We start from the raw sequence: 14,782 nt of genomic DNA, 5'->3' as shown, positions 1-14,782 counted from the left end.
CAAAAATGTTTGTATTAACCCAAAGTATAGATGTACCAACTTTGGTGCTTTGGGCCAGCATGTTACGATTTGGTCATATTTTGGCCATAAGCCACCCCACTAATATAGGTATGCATGTCGAATGAACAAATACATCAGCAAGTTTACGACAATAAAAGGTTGGGACGGTCATATAAGGAAATGGTTTGCCCTTTTTTATGTTTTAGTTTTAATTTAATTTTATTTTTAAACAAAGTCGACGCAAAAAGTGAGGGGGCGAAAAATGTAGAACTGATACATATTCTGAGACTAAAACGAACGAATGAGAAAATAAAATTATCGGAAGAACAATTCAATTGAAAGGTTTACGTTTTAAAACAAATAAAGCTGAATGACGAAGTTTATTAAAATACTAATAACTAGATAAAGTGAAAATTATATTTGCAGTACGAATAAGCATTGAAAACTAAGTATGTACAATTAGAATATAAATGAACCTAAATTAACTATTGAAATGTTCTTGGGTGAAAAAAAAACCCATAGTCAAATGAGTGAGCAGGTTTACGAAAATAAAATGTTAAGACGTACATAAAAGAATTGTATTCCCTTTTTTCATTTCTTTTTTAATTTTTCTTTTCATTTTTTCATTTTATTGTATTTTTCATTATTTTTTATTTATTTTTATTACATTTTTATCACCACAGTAAATAGCCAATAAATCTAACAAACAAGCATGGAAAAAAGAAAAGCAGAAGGCCTTACGACCAAAACGTTTGAGAAAAAAAAAAACTAGGTGTGCTTGTTATTCCTATTCTTGTGGACCTCTACGCGACATCCAAGAACTAGCACGTTTTAAGCATAAGCAATTAGCTGTTCTTTCTGCTGTATCGGTTATCGTTTTAAGAGCTTTCCTTTTCTTAGCACCCCCAAGCCGAAATCCGTGAGAGCTTTACTCAAAGATTTACCTGCGAACCCTGTTACCCCTACTTCAATGCCTTCCAACCATTGTTCCTGCAGCTGTATACAAGTTCACATACTTTAATTTCTTTCGTTCGTGAGCCTCCTCCACATTTACTTCCCAAGAGACTGTTAATTCTTCTTTAATTTATTTGAGAAGAATAATATATCGGGACGAAGAGTTGTTGCAACAATGTGATCTGGGAATTTTAGTCTATGGTCTATGTCAGTTCTGAATTCCCAGTCTGTTGTGTGGGATAAATCTAATGGTGTTGTGCTTATTTTTCCAATTGGCTTCGGGCCTGCTTTCACGAATTTTTAAATCCCGACTAAGGATTAAAAATGTTACCCTGTAATGTGGATCTAGATATTGCTAGAATTTCTTTTAAGATGTCGTCATGCCGCCACCTATAACGAACCTCAGAAAGCGCCGTTTTACAGCTTCTGAGTATGGGGTTGAGAGTGGCTTTCTCTCCGCAAAGGTAACAAAATGCCGATTCGGAATTTGTCCAGAGAATGAGGTTAACGGGACTTTGTAAAGTATAATATTCTGCCGTATCAGGAATCTTAATCTGGAGTCACCATTCGAGATTTCCGACCACTTAATTTGTCGGTTCATTATCAACTCCCATTTTCTCCACGCACGTTGCAGCTTCAGCTCCACCGTGATTGTCACAGGTCTTTTTCTTCACCATTCCTAATCTTTTGCAGCAGGTACAGTTTCCTATTTCCTTGGAGCGTGTGACGACTTTCTGATGGGAAGAACCCAAGGCCCGTCCGTCCAATAGCCATATAGCTATTCAGGCCTTTTCTTGAAACCTTTCTCTCGCGTCCTTAAGTTCATCAACCGCTTTCCATTGTTTCCCTGTGAAAACCACAATACTTGCCTCAGCAACTTTTGGATCTCTGGAGCATTCGTACTGAATGGCCAACCTCATTATTGATTTCATATTCCTCCAGAACACTTTTAAATTGAAGTTGTAATTTATTCGATCTTCCGTATAGCGCTGCACTGCATAGGGAGTTTGGTAAACTTAACATCCTGTGTAGCCGAGTGTATTTCCCCTCTCTATTGTTTCCACAGTGGAGGTTGTAAATTCATATATTGTTAAGAGCAAGAGTAACTTGGATAAAATAACATGCTGATAAACCCAAGTTGTATAACGGCTGGGTAACCCAGACTTGGTCACCTTAATAAACCAACCATCTAGAATCTCCTTAGTTCTTTTTATTGCTACTAAATCCTTTAGGGTGGCATCGAAATGCTTTCCTAAGATTTTAACTGGGTTTTGTTTTATCGTAAGAATATATTCTCCAGAGAGATTAAAGCGTACGTTTCCATCCGGTCTTCCTTTCTTTAAAACTAGCGATCTACATTTAGATGCGTTACAACTCATCCTTGACCAGTCGATGAGTTCATCTATTCCTTTTAACAAACATTTTGCCCCGAACGCAGAAGTTGTTATTATATGCCTCAACACGGTTCTAGTGACTGACCTCCCGGCATTCATTTTCTGCCGTTTTTGTTAACAGGTTCAGTGCTAATGAGAATAACGTTGCAGAAATGGTGCATCCTGTAATAATACCTCTTTCTAAGTTATGCCAAGCTGAAGTTATGCAATAAGAAGGAAAGTATTTCTTCAAAACTCCGTGGATTATAGACTATCCTCTTATTAAGTGTTTCCTTTTCAGATTAACTATGTTTTTAACTCTTTTTCAAAGTATTTTTTACATATTTTATTAACTATGTGATCTTATATATATATATATATATATATATATATATATATATATATATATATATATATATTATCTTTATTTATTAACTATGTGATCTTATATATATATATAAATATATATATATATATATATATATATATATATATATATATATATATATATATATATCATATACGGTATCGATTCCGATACGATTCCCGATTAAGATTCCGATTCCGATAACTAATATCACATTGAAATGTGCGGCAGATAAATTGATTGTATGATATGAATAAATTCATTTTATGTCGTGTATAACCTAAAGCAATCGTTCAACAACCACCTGATCTAGTTGTTGCCAGCTTATAAATATTAGCTATCTGCTCAGATGTAAATTATACTTAATTTGCATATCACTACATCTCTTTATAACGGAGGAGCATTATTCCGCGAGTACTTGTACTTCTTTTAGTGCCCTCCTGAACATCTTCCTTTATCTCTCTCCTTTCCCTATAATCGCGGTGTCCCTCCTGCATATTCTGATCTTTCTCTTGTCCCATTCTACTTCTTTCTCTTCTACATCGTCCTTCTGTACTTCTTCCTCCGCAGTCTGATTCTGTAGTAACTCTTCTGTTACGTCAATAATTGACAGCTCTGAAGGAATTTTCTCATCCGATTGTTTTCCTCGGAATCTTATTTGGTCAGCATATGCTAAAACACTGTTCCCATTTTCTTTATTTTATATTGCAGTAGTAAGTCCTTGTTGCATAATAAATTCTGCTGTATCGACTTTAGTGTTTCTATATCTTTTGCCCCACATCTTTTGGTTTGTAGCATATGCCATAGTCAAAGGGGATCTTAATTGCCTGCCCATTAAGGCTGATGGACTTTCTGGCCTGCCTGCATGCGGAATTGTTCTATAACTTAGAAATAATCCTGGTGGGAAAGCACCGATTTTCTCCTTCTGTGTCACGCATGCTTTATGCCTTTATATACCGTCCGAACCATCCTCTCTGCTATCCCGTTACTTTGAGGGTGATAGGGAGGGGTTTTGTAAAGTCTTCATCCTACTATTCTTAACCATTCATGCAAATCAGCATCCGCAAATTCTGGTGTGTTATCAATGTTCTCGATATCTCATTTCCGAAAATATTACGCTTAATATTTGTTTTACGGTGGTACTTTTTTTCAGGTACTCTCGCTATTCAGGCAAAACTGAATCTTCGTCTACTTATATTAATAATAGTCCTATCTAATTAACATAGGTATTATCCATGTGCACTCCACGGTTCTGCTTCTCGTGGCCACACATGTACGTTTTTGCTTTAAATTCCTAAGGTCTATGCATTTTGTGCATCTTTTTGCGTATTGCTCTACGTCTCTTTAGTACCCCGCCCACTGTGCTTCCAATTTTAATCTGCTTTGCGTAGCTGTCACTCCACAAGGTACGTCAGCATGTACGCTTTTTATAACCTGTCTCCTCTGTGTTTTGGGGGAACTACCAAGTCTCCATTACATTTTTCTATAGTCAGTTAATATCTTATTTATTTGAATGGTCTTTCAGCTATTGAAATATTTCCCCAGTGATTCTCTTTTATCCTTAACACTAATCTGTTAAACATCGTGTCATTTGTAGTTCCAGTAGACATTTTATCTACAAATATTGCTTCGGATTCTACAAGGTGCAGGAATGTGTCTTCAAATTCCTCATCGCTTTTGTCCTTATCCTCTCTATAAATCTAGTGGTGAAGTTGATACAGACGTTGAATCTCTATGGTTCCAGGTGAGAATTGTCTGAATACAGCGCTTTCAATCCTACCCAAAGCCGGGCAGAGGCTTACTTAACCAAAACGTGTTGAGACGACAACAACTATGGAATGCAGTATTTGCAGTGAATGCAATAAGGGGATTCAGAGTGTCTATGCGTCGCGTTTACAACCTGACGAAGGCCAGAGGAATAGTTGCCGAAACGTCGTGAAACAACTAATAAAAGATGAGGATAATAGTCTTCAAAAAATAAGATTAATTATTTAATATTTGATGATACAAAAAGTGTTTTTGTGTTTTTGTTTTGTAATAACACAAGAATTGTTTAAACTAAATTCATTCTTCTGAATAGAATATTTACTTTCTTTAATAATGCATAAGTGTTTCCTGTTTTTTATTCGTAATAACATAAACGTCTTAAAACTAAAGTATTTTTAAAAAATAAATATATGGTGTCTTTTTTCGTGTCTTGACTCCGTTACTTCGTAATCAAGTTTATTTTTAAACAAAAGTAAATAAAAATAATGTATAAAACATATTATGGGAGGGCGCATTTCCTTTTAAAAACAATATCTCTTCCGAGAACGCACAGAAAATATTTTGAATCGATATTTATTCAATAATGAACCAGATGGCCGTGTTTTCCGGGTACGAGTTTTCTGTCCACCTTTTTATTTGGCAAAATAATCGACTAAACTTTCATACTTAAACGAAATGCGAGGTTAAATATGAAACGAATACAAGAAAAACCTTTTAGTAAACTAAATTTTCAATTATTTTAAAAAAAAAAACTACGCACTTACATTTTTGTTGGCAGACAAATTTTCAGTCTCCATCTGTGTATTTGCGTCCGTCTTATCGGGGGAAAGAATATAAACTTTTTTGGCACAAGTAAAATAAATTTACATCGTTTTTTTATGTTATTATTATGCATATGGATGTTAATCTCACGAGGTACTTAAAAACGATAAATATTCACCATTTTATCTTAAGCGCATGTCAAAATAATTTAACGTGTTGCATCTGTTTTGGAATCGGAAATAAGAGTAATTACTTTGGATTCTGATACCGATTCCGATACACTGAAGAAGTCCGATTTTTCCGATTCCTGGCTCTGATTCCGATTAATCGTCCCAGCATTAATATATATATATATATATATATATATATATATATATGTGTGTGTGTGTGTGTGTGTGTGTGTATATACATATATATATACATATATATACATATATATACATATATATATATAGGTACATATATGTATATATATGTATATATATGTATGTATATGTATATATATATATGTATAAAGAATACGAAATGTATAGACGTTTAGAACTTATAATATAATTGTTTCCAATTTTTGCCGTGCAACAATACAAAACATTATAATGAACAACATTACAAAACTATTTGTACAAGTACAAAAATCTTGTCAGACGAGTGCCACTCCCTCAGACATTTAAAATCCATGAGCCCAAATGCCTGAGGGAGTATCTATACAAAGATGATGTTACAGAGTCTTAGCTTTGTACGACAGCTAAGTCTCTCTCTCGGTTCAAAATGTTGAGATCTAGCATCAAGCAAGAGAAAGATAGCCAGCAACAAATTAATCTGCAACCCAGCTTAATGCGGGTACTGGTCTCCCGCTTTGTTTTTTAAATCAGAGATTTGCTTCTCCTTGAAATGTTGCCTTCACCACGGCTTACGGGAGCCCTCTCCACCCCAATACACATACACACACACACACAAATATACACTGTGCTAGTTAGCCGTAGACCCAGAAAAAGAGTTCATTCGCCCTTTGCATACATACATACATACATACATACATACATACATACACACACATATATATATACATATATATATATATATACATATATATATATATATAATAGGACTATCCACTTATCAAGGGTGTTCCTTTTCAGATTAAATATGTTTTTAATCCTTTTTCAAAGTGTTTAACATGTTTTATTAACTGTTTGCTCTGATATATATATATATATATATATATATATATATTAATTTATAAAATAGATATTGCGATTATGCTACACTGAATATTTGGCGTTTCATCCAATCTAGGACTCCTAGACTGGATGAAACGCCGAATATTCAGTGTAGCTTAATCGCCATATCTATTTTATAAATTACTAACTAGCTCTACCTACGTATTGAGCACTTTTGAAGTAAATACTTTAAGTTTACGCATAAATCTATACTTTCATATATTAATTGTATGTGAGTAAATTAAGTAGTTATATATATATATATATTTATATTCATATATATATATATATATATATATATATATATATATATATATATATATACTAGCTGTACCCTGCCACGCGTTGCTGTGGCTCAAATCGCGCAATGGAAAAATTCCAACATGAGAAAAAGCATGTTTCTTATAGGTTTAATTTTCCATTTTGCATGGGTACACCGTTTTTGTTGTTCCATTTTCTTAGCTGATATAGAGATTTTCCGGTGTGGTGACTCTTGAATACGTAATATATATTGCCCATGTGAAAAAAACAGTCAGTGTGTAACTGTAAGGCCCACAATTGTAAAGATTGTTCCCTGTGCTTTGTTGATGGTTATTGCAAATGACAATAAAATTGGAAAGTTCAATTTCCTAAAGTGTAATGATGTATCCGGTGGAATCATAGGAATGCATGGAATGAAGATATATTCATCTGTGAAAGGTCCTGTTAAGATTGTTATTTCTATGATATTGTTTGTTATTTTTTTTTTACTACAAGCTATGTGCCATTGCAAAGCTTGGATTGGTTTATATTTCACAACATGATAATTAGTACACCAAATTTCAGTTGCAATACATGCGGTGGCATCCCTGGCAAATATAGCTGTTGGATAATTAACCACTTTATCTGCTTTCACAACAGTGTCGATGGATTTGTATTTGACTACCTCACTTGGAATTTTACACTGAATAATAGCGTTAAGTTCATGGGCATCTTTGTATTGACCTGCAAGAATAGCTCATTCCCTCAGTCAAATGGAATTCTTATAATTTGAATATCTGCAAAAACATTTTAAAGTAACTATTCTTTCGATGAGATAAAATTACAGAAATTACAGAAGTTAAAAGTCAAAGAATTTTGCCCTTAACTCTGATCAGCTGGGACTTTTTCGTACCCAATTTTCCACAAGTGATGCAAAAGTTTTTGTGCGGATCGAACAGTCGGCAACTGGACATGCATATTTTGAGTTAAGTTTAAAAGCTTCACATGGAACAAAAAAGTAGAGTATTTGAGGCAAGCATTTATTTCATCTGCTTGTGTTGATTGAAGAATAACAGGTAACATTTGTCTTAAATCTCCTGCAAGCAATATTACTGCATTCCCAAATTGTCTGACATTGCCACGCAAATCTTGCAAAGGATCGACCAAGAGCCTCAAGTGATTTTTTGCGTACCATTGTGCATTCATCCTAAACAATAAGTTTGCATTTCTGCAATATTGTTCCCCATATTGGATGTTTTTGAGATGTCGAAGATGAGACTTTTGAAAAATTGAATGTTTTAAAGTAGAATAAATAATTCTTCTACTTGACAAGCAAGGTCGCAGGTATTCCTCATGCAGCAAGGGTTAAGGCTATGTCATTTTTTACCAAATGGCTGCCAAAATCAATTTAATTAGAAAGGTTTTACCAGTTACTTCTGGTGCTGTTCAAAGTAGCAGTAATTTCCAAATAGCTTCTATTCTCACAGTCAGTAAATTAGGTGACTAAAATAGGATTTATCCATGTTTTGACAATGCCTTATTCACTGTAATTAATTTAGGAGACTAACATAGGATGAGGGATTAGAGATGGACAGATAGATGAAGATATATAAATAGAAAAGAGAAAGTGAGTAGAAAATAAAGAAAGAGAAAGAGATAGAGAGATAAAGGGATTGATAGATAAACAGAGAGAGGGGGAGAGTTAGAAACAGAGAGGGATGAGACAGAGGAAAGGAGAGAGATAGAGGGAGTTAGAGAGAGAAAGTGGCTCAAAGAGAGATGGAGAGGGTGATATAGAGAGAAATATAGATTGAGAGAGGGAAAGGGAGAGATGGATAGAGAGAGATATTAAGAGAGGAAGAGAGAGGGGGAGAGAAACAGAAGGTAAACTACACTTCACCGTTTGTTTCCTCGTTCATTAGAGAAGAAATCTTTCGAGACTGAGGCAATTTTAATGTTTTGTTATTATCCAGAGTACCCCTTTTTTTTGGGGGGGGGGCTAGATTTGCATCACATTAGAAACCGACCGGGTTATCTGTACTTTCATTTAACAAATTAATAAAAGAAAAACGGGTTTGTATTACTGTACACATAGATTCGAAAAAGTTGTCAAAAAACAAATATATAACAAATAAATGTTATCAAAGGCAAGATAAATTACTTTTCTGCCAAACTGGATATATGTTTTGTGTTTTTATTCAATGTAACATATTTATTCAGCTCGAAAACCATACAGTGTTTACCGATGTATTGGAACATTCAAGATGGCGTCTGATTCTCTCTTTAACACGGTAAGTTTGGGAAAAAGTTATTATAAATAAAAAAAACAGATAAAATACTGTTAAAAACTCGCTCAATATATGTTACCGTGACAGATGTTGACATATATTGTGCAAGTTTTTAATAGTATTTTGTATAGTTTTTTATTTATAACACCTTTTCCCAAACTTACGGTGTTAAAGAGGGTGTGAGACGCCATCTTGAATTTTTGAATACATCGGTAAACACTGTATTTTTTCGAGCTGAATAAATATGTTACATTGAATAAAAACACAAAAAAATATATCCAGTTTGGCAGAAAAGTAACTTATCTGGCCTTTGACAACATTTATTTGTTATATATTTGTTTTTTGACAACTTTTTCGAATCTATGTGTACAGTAATACAAACCCAGAAAACATATTATAAAATTTGAATTTAACACGAAAATACTATTTTAAAAAATAGCACAATAACATAAGTGCATGTGCCACTTTAGGTACTCCTTGGGCGTTGAGTTCCATGGCGACCAGCATTATTATTTAATGGTCGCTCCCTTAGACCCCCCTCCTAGTCAAGGCTAATACATGCGCACGTAACATTTTTTTTATTTACTGCCGTTGGCTTAGTAACTAAACGATGTATTGGGTTTGCATTAAAAAGAATTTTAACTTATATTCCCAGTAACCTATATTTCCAATATGTTAAAAACATGTTTAATAACTTATCTTGTAGTTGCATTCCTCAATTGAATTTTTCATAACAGAATTGACAACGCACACTCTTTTCTTGAAACTATTTTATCTCTAAGCTAAACAATGGTTTGTTTTCACATTCCATTGCTAATTCTCTCTCGTAATCTATTTCTAACCCTTAATTACGAGGTTCGAATTTCGTCTATGCTATTTTATTTTCATTTTTACTAAATCTCTCTATTTTTATATTTACATGAAAAGGGGACATCCCTTATCATGTAAGATCTCTACCGTGCTAGAAACCTACTAACACCCGCAAGTATCCTTTACCTCTGTAAGGCCACCATTCGCCCATGTATTGAGTATTGCTGTCACATTTGGGCTGGTGTATCTGCTACTAGTCTCTCGCTCCTAGACAAGGTTCAAAGGAGAGTCGCCAATCTGATATGCCCTAAACTGGCATCTAAGCTTCAGCCTCTGTCCCATTGAGATCCCTAAATGTGAAAGATCTTTCTACTCCAGTAGTTTCTTCCCCAGAACCGCTAGACTCTGGAATTCCATTTCAGGCCCCAGTTTCCCCAACTGTACTGACGTGCAGAAGTTCAAGTGTAATGTTAACTGATATCTTGCTGCCCAAATCCTAGCATAGTACCCCAGTAGTTGTTGCCCTTGATAGTAGCAACCTACACCAAAGTTGCAATGTGCCTTGTTTAGGGTGAAAATTTAAAAGAAAAAAAAAACGTGTTCTGGACATGCGTGTCCAAAACTTTTCTTTTTTTTACAAAAGGAATTTTTACCTATACTCAGTAACCTATATTTCCAATAAATATTTTACTGCACGATTCTTAATGCATGTATAAGCTTTATAAATATGAATTTGTTGGGTTTTGCATCGTGGGTTGCGTTAGTTTGGTATAATAATAATGGAAAACATGTTGCATAGAAGCTTTACGTTCTAATGCATGTAATAAGTGTGAAATATATTGCTTGCTGCACAAATTAATTATCTAATTGTTCTGGCGAACGGTAACATTTTTGATGGCATGAAAATAGTTGTAGTGTTGTAAAGATTAAACCACTACTGGCTCCTTAATGAGCTTTTTGCAAAAAAAGTCTGATTTACCTCAAACAAGGCATATGTTAAGTTGTATCCTTAAGAACTAGGATTTGATGTCGTGTCTTATAGGGGGCTATCGATAGGTGAGCAGTGAGATATCTGTTAGCATCACATTTTAACTAAAGCAGTACATTCAGGATGGAAGGAAACAAGACGGGAATTTAATAATCTTACCTTCCGAGAGTAAACACTATTAAAGTAGAAAGTTTTAAGCCATGTAGGGACCTTAACACTTAATACTTAGGAACTAGTTTCTTGCTTGTTAATCGGGAGTATGAAGTTGATATGTTTCTTTTAAATGTATATCGAGTGTATGTGTTCTGATAATTTACTGCAGTGTTACTCTTTAAAATAGACACACGTGGTGTTTACTATCTGCCTAATCATATTTAATCAATGTAAATCTTAGGAGATGGCGCAAAACTCAATATTTTACTACATTCGTGTTTCAAAACACATTTTTTTAGATTTCTGTTCTCCTGTTTATCCTGTAGACAAGAACATCTTGCAAAAAATGAAATGTGTTGCGGAGAAATACTCACGATTCAGGTCCCCCTTCTCATAAATATCCTTACTTCGTTAGTCTTTTATTACCTCATTAGCATCTTGCTTTGATTCGAATTATAAACAGTATAAGGTTATCTTGACATGGAGTTAGTCAAACGATCTAAGGCTGATCCTGTCTGTGTTGTGTCTCATTTACTTATCATTTTTATCACTTCGGTTTATTTACTTTGACCTACGTACTCTCAAGTAAAATCAAGAAAATAAAATCAAGACACATCTAAGATAAGAATCGCTCACACTTGTTGGGCAAACATTATTGTGTGAGCAATGCAAGAAAGGTTTTCATAGAAATAAAGAAAGATAAGATAAAAGGGGTGTCGGTCATTAGATTACCTGTTATTTTCGTCTTATCAGCATGAACAACGGTGCAAGTATTTCTGGTTGGCTTTAGCCAAGTGAGATCACATATTATCTAATCTCTTCACAGTTGCTTTTGTATCACAAGTGTTGCATCTAAATGTCAGTTGTTTTAGCCTCTCTATTTATCAGCTGATCGATTTGTTATCTGCCGCTGAATTATACGAGTTATCGCATCTTTATAAAGTCACTGTCTTTGTCACAATATGCGTTAGTTCCTTAATGTATTGTATAATTCTAAAATATCGTTATTGAAGAGAAAGGGAATGGGATAAACACGAATAGATAGCGAATGGGATTACAAGAAAATAAAAGATGAATGATATTGAAGAGGAAAGGGAATCGAATATTACAACTACAGGTGTTCTATAATCTGCAATGGTTATTCAATTTACATTTTATTTAATCTTAAATTTCCTTAAAATATTTTTTTTATAAATGTACTCATAGCAAAAAAAAAAATATATTATAGTATAATATCAAAGTAATCATACAAAATTTCTGCATTATTTACACATTCCAGCAATTCACAGCGTCTGCCCCACATGATTGAATATATGTTTAAATTAAATTATGTATAGGGCTCAGAGATTTTAAGTAATTTGAACATAACTAATTAGGAATTTATACATTCTGAAATAAATTGATAGTTTTATATAGAATATACGGTGCATTATAATAGCAAGCGTCATTTAGGAAGACACTCCAAAAGTACTCCTTCTATTTTAACTCAATAAGCTAGGGGCCTACAATGAAAGGAGTAAAACCACCAATACAGGCGACTTTATTTCCTCAGCAATTTTTTTTTTATTTTCTATATAGTAACAATTAATCTCAATGCCATTTGACAAGTGATATAATAGTGACAATCAGCTTCTGCCGAAAGTCCATGAAAATGCTGCTTTTTTGAGCATCGCATCATCATTATCTTCAGGAAAGCGATTAAAATTGCAGCTTTTAAGTAGAGAGCCACTGTAGGGGATAAATATTGTTGAGACATTATGGAGAGAGGTGAGCAGCAAGATGTCTGTTCACATTGCACTTGGACTACTGCATGTTAATATAGTTGACGAAGTAGAATCACGGAAGAGTGTTCCAAAGTCTAAAAAATCTGGGGAAGAAAATATTGGAGTAAAAGTCTTTCTTACACGTAGGGATCTCTGCTGTGTGGTGTGGAATTTAGCTGCTTGTCGGGTTTGTCGGAGGTATTTACGTCGAGGGGGTACAGGTGCTTGTAGTTCGTCAGATCATTCTCCATTAAAATACCTGTAGAACAAGCAGAGGGGTGCAAAATTTCACCCATAGGACAGGTGCTGAATCTCAGATGACAATTAAGGACCTATCCGGTTGGCGACCCTCTTTTTAACCTCATCCAGAAGGGAGAGACTAGTAGCAAATGCATCAGCGCAAATGTGACAACAATACTCCAAACATGAGCGAATGGTGGCTTTATAGAGTGAGATGGTAATTTCAGGCATAAGTAGGTTTCTAGCACGGTTGGAAGAGCCACCTTTCTTTACAGCAATGCTTTTAATGTATCTGTTCCACCTGATGTCTCCTGTGAACCTTATGTCGAGGAGTTTAAAGGAAGTACGTTCAGGTAATATGCTTTTGGCCATTGCTTTTGGTGGTAAGTAAGATTTCTTGTAATTTTGAAGGAAACAAGCTTAGTCTTGGCAACACTGAATGTTGCCATCCATTTTGTCTCAATTCCACTACAGATTGGAAGATTTTTCCAGTGTTTCTGCTATTTCTTATACATGCGTTCATTTGTTTTCTCCCCGTTCCTGTTATCGAGCGTGGTGTCGTCAGCAAATATACTCATGGCAGAGACAATTTCATCAGGGAAGTCATTTATGAATGTTAGAAATATTAATAGTTTAATAATAGACTGATGAGATACTCCTGCATTTATATAATATTGTTTAGATGTACGACTGTCGAGGATAACCTGGATTCTTCTCTTACTTAAGGAAAACTTAATTACGTTATGTAATCTTCCAGTGATGCCATTTGATCTGATTTTATGGAGAAGACCATCGTACCACATCTTATTAAAAGCCTTAGATATACTAAGGAGCTTGCTCTACCTTCCCTGGCTTTGTTCAGTGAATGGTAAATGCATTCATAGATTACAGTAAGGATGTCTGCTGTGGAACTGGCTAGACTAAATCCATAGTTTTGGTCAGTAACGTTAAATTGAGAAAAAACACATATGAACCCTATTTAAAAGATAACGCTATCCAATATACGTAAGCCTTAAGTCCAACCACCCACCATCAATTATAAAAAAGATTCCTAACTCGATCGTAAATAGACTCAGCAATAACTCAAGCGATGAAAATCCATTTAACAGGGCAACCAATATCTATGAAACATCCCTAAAAAATAGTCGATACAAAAATATTGATATCAAATATAAGCAAAAAAACACCAATAACTATAATAACATTAAAAATAGAACAAAAAGAAATTTGGTATATGGCCCCATAAAATCAAATGTTAAAAACAAAACTTCGCAAAAAATTTCTAGATCTTATCGAAAATCACTTTCCCGAAACCAACCCATTACACAACATTTTCAATAAAAATACCCTAAAGTTAACCTACAGCGAAAATTAAGAGATGATAATTAAAACACATAATAACAAAATATTAAATAAAAACAATGTAAACAACAACAAAATAAACAATAAAAAGTAGACAGCATGACAAAAATAAAACTAACACAAAAGACACATATATAACTATCAGAAATAATAATAATAATAATAATAATAATAATAATAATAATAATAATAATAATAATAATAATAATAATAATAATAATAATAATAATAATAATAATAAACCAACTCCGGACAACAACAACCATACTAGAAATAAAAACAAAAATACCAATAACGAACAAGATAAATGCAACTGTAGATACCGCACATTTTGCCCACTTCAAAATAAATGTCAAACCAAAAACATAGTTTACCAGGCCGCAATATTCGCGAAAGAAAACCCGAATAACAAGAAATATTTCGTAGGAATGACTTCCTTAGATTTCAAAACTCGATATTATGACCACAAAAGTACATTCAACAATAAAAACATGA

This window comes from Euprymna scolopes, chromosome 19 (genome assembly GCF_053919585.1).
Source record: "Euprymna scolopes isolate OS-2025 chromosome 19, ASM5391958v1, whole genome shotgun sequence".
In the NCBI taxonomy this organism is placed as follows: Eukaryota; Metazoa; Mollusca; class Cephalopoda; order Sepiida; family Sepiolidae; genus Euprymna; species Euprymna scolopes.
This window is presented reverse-complemented; position numbering follows the sequence as displayed.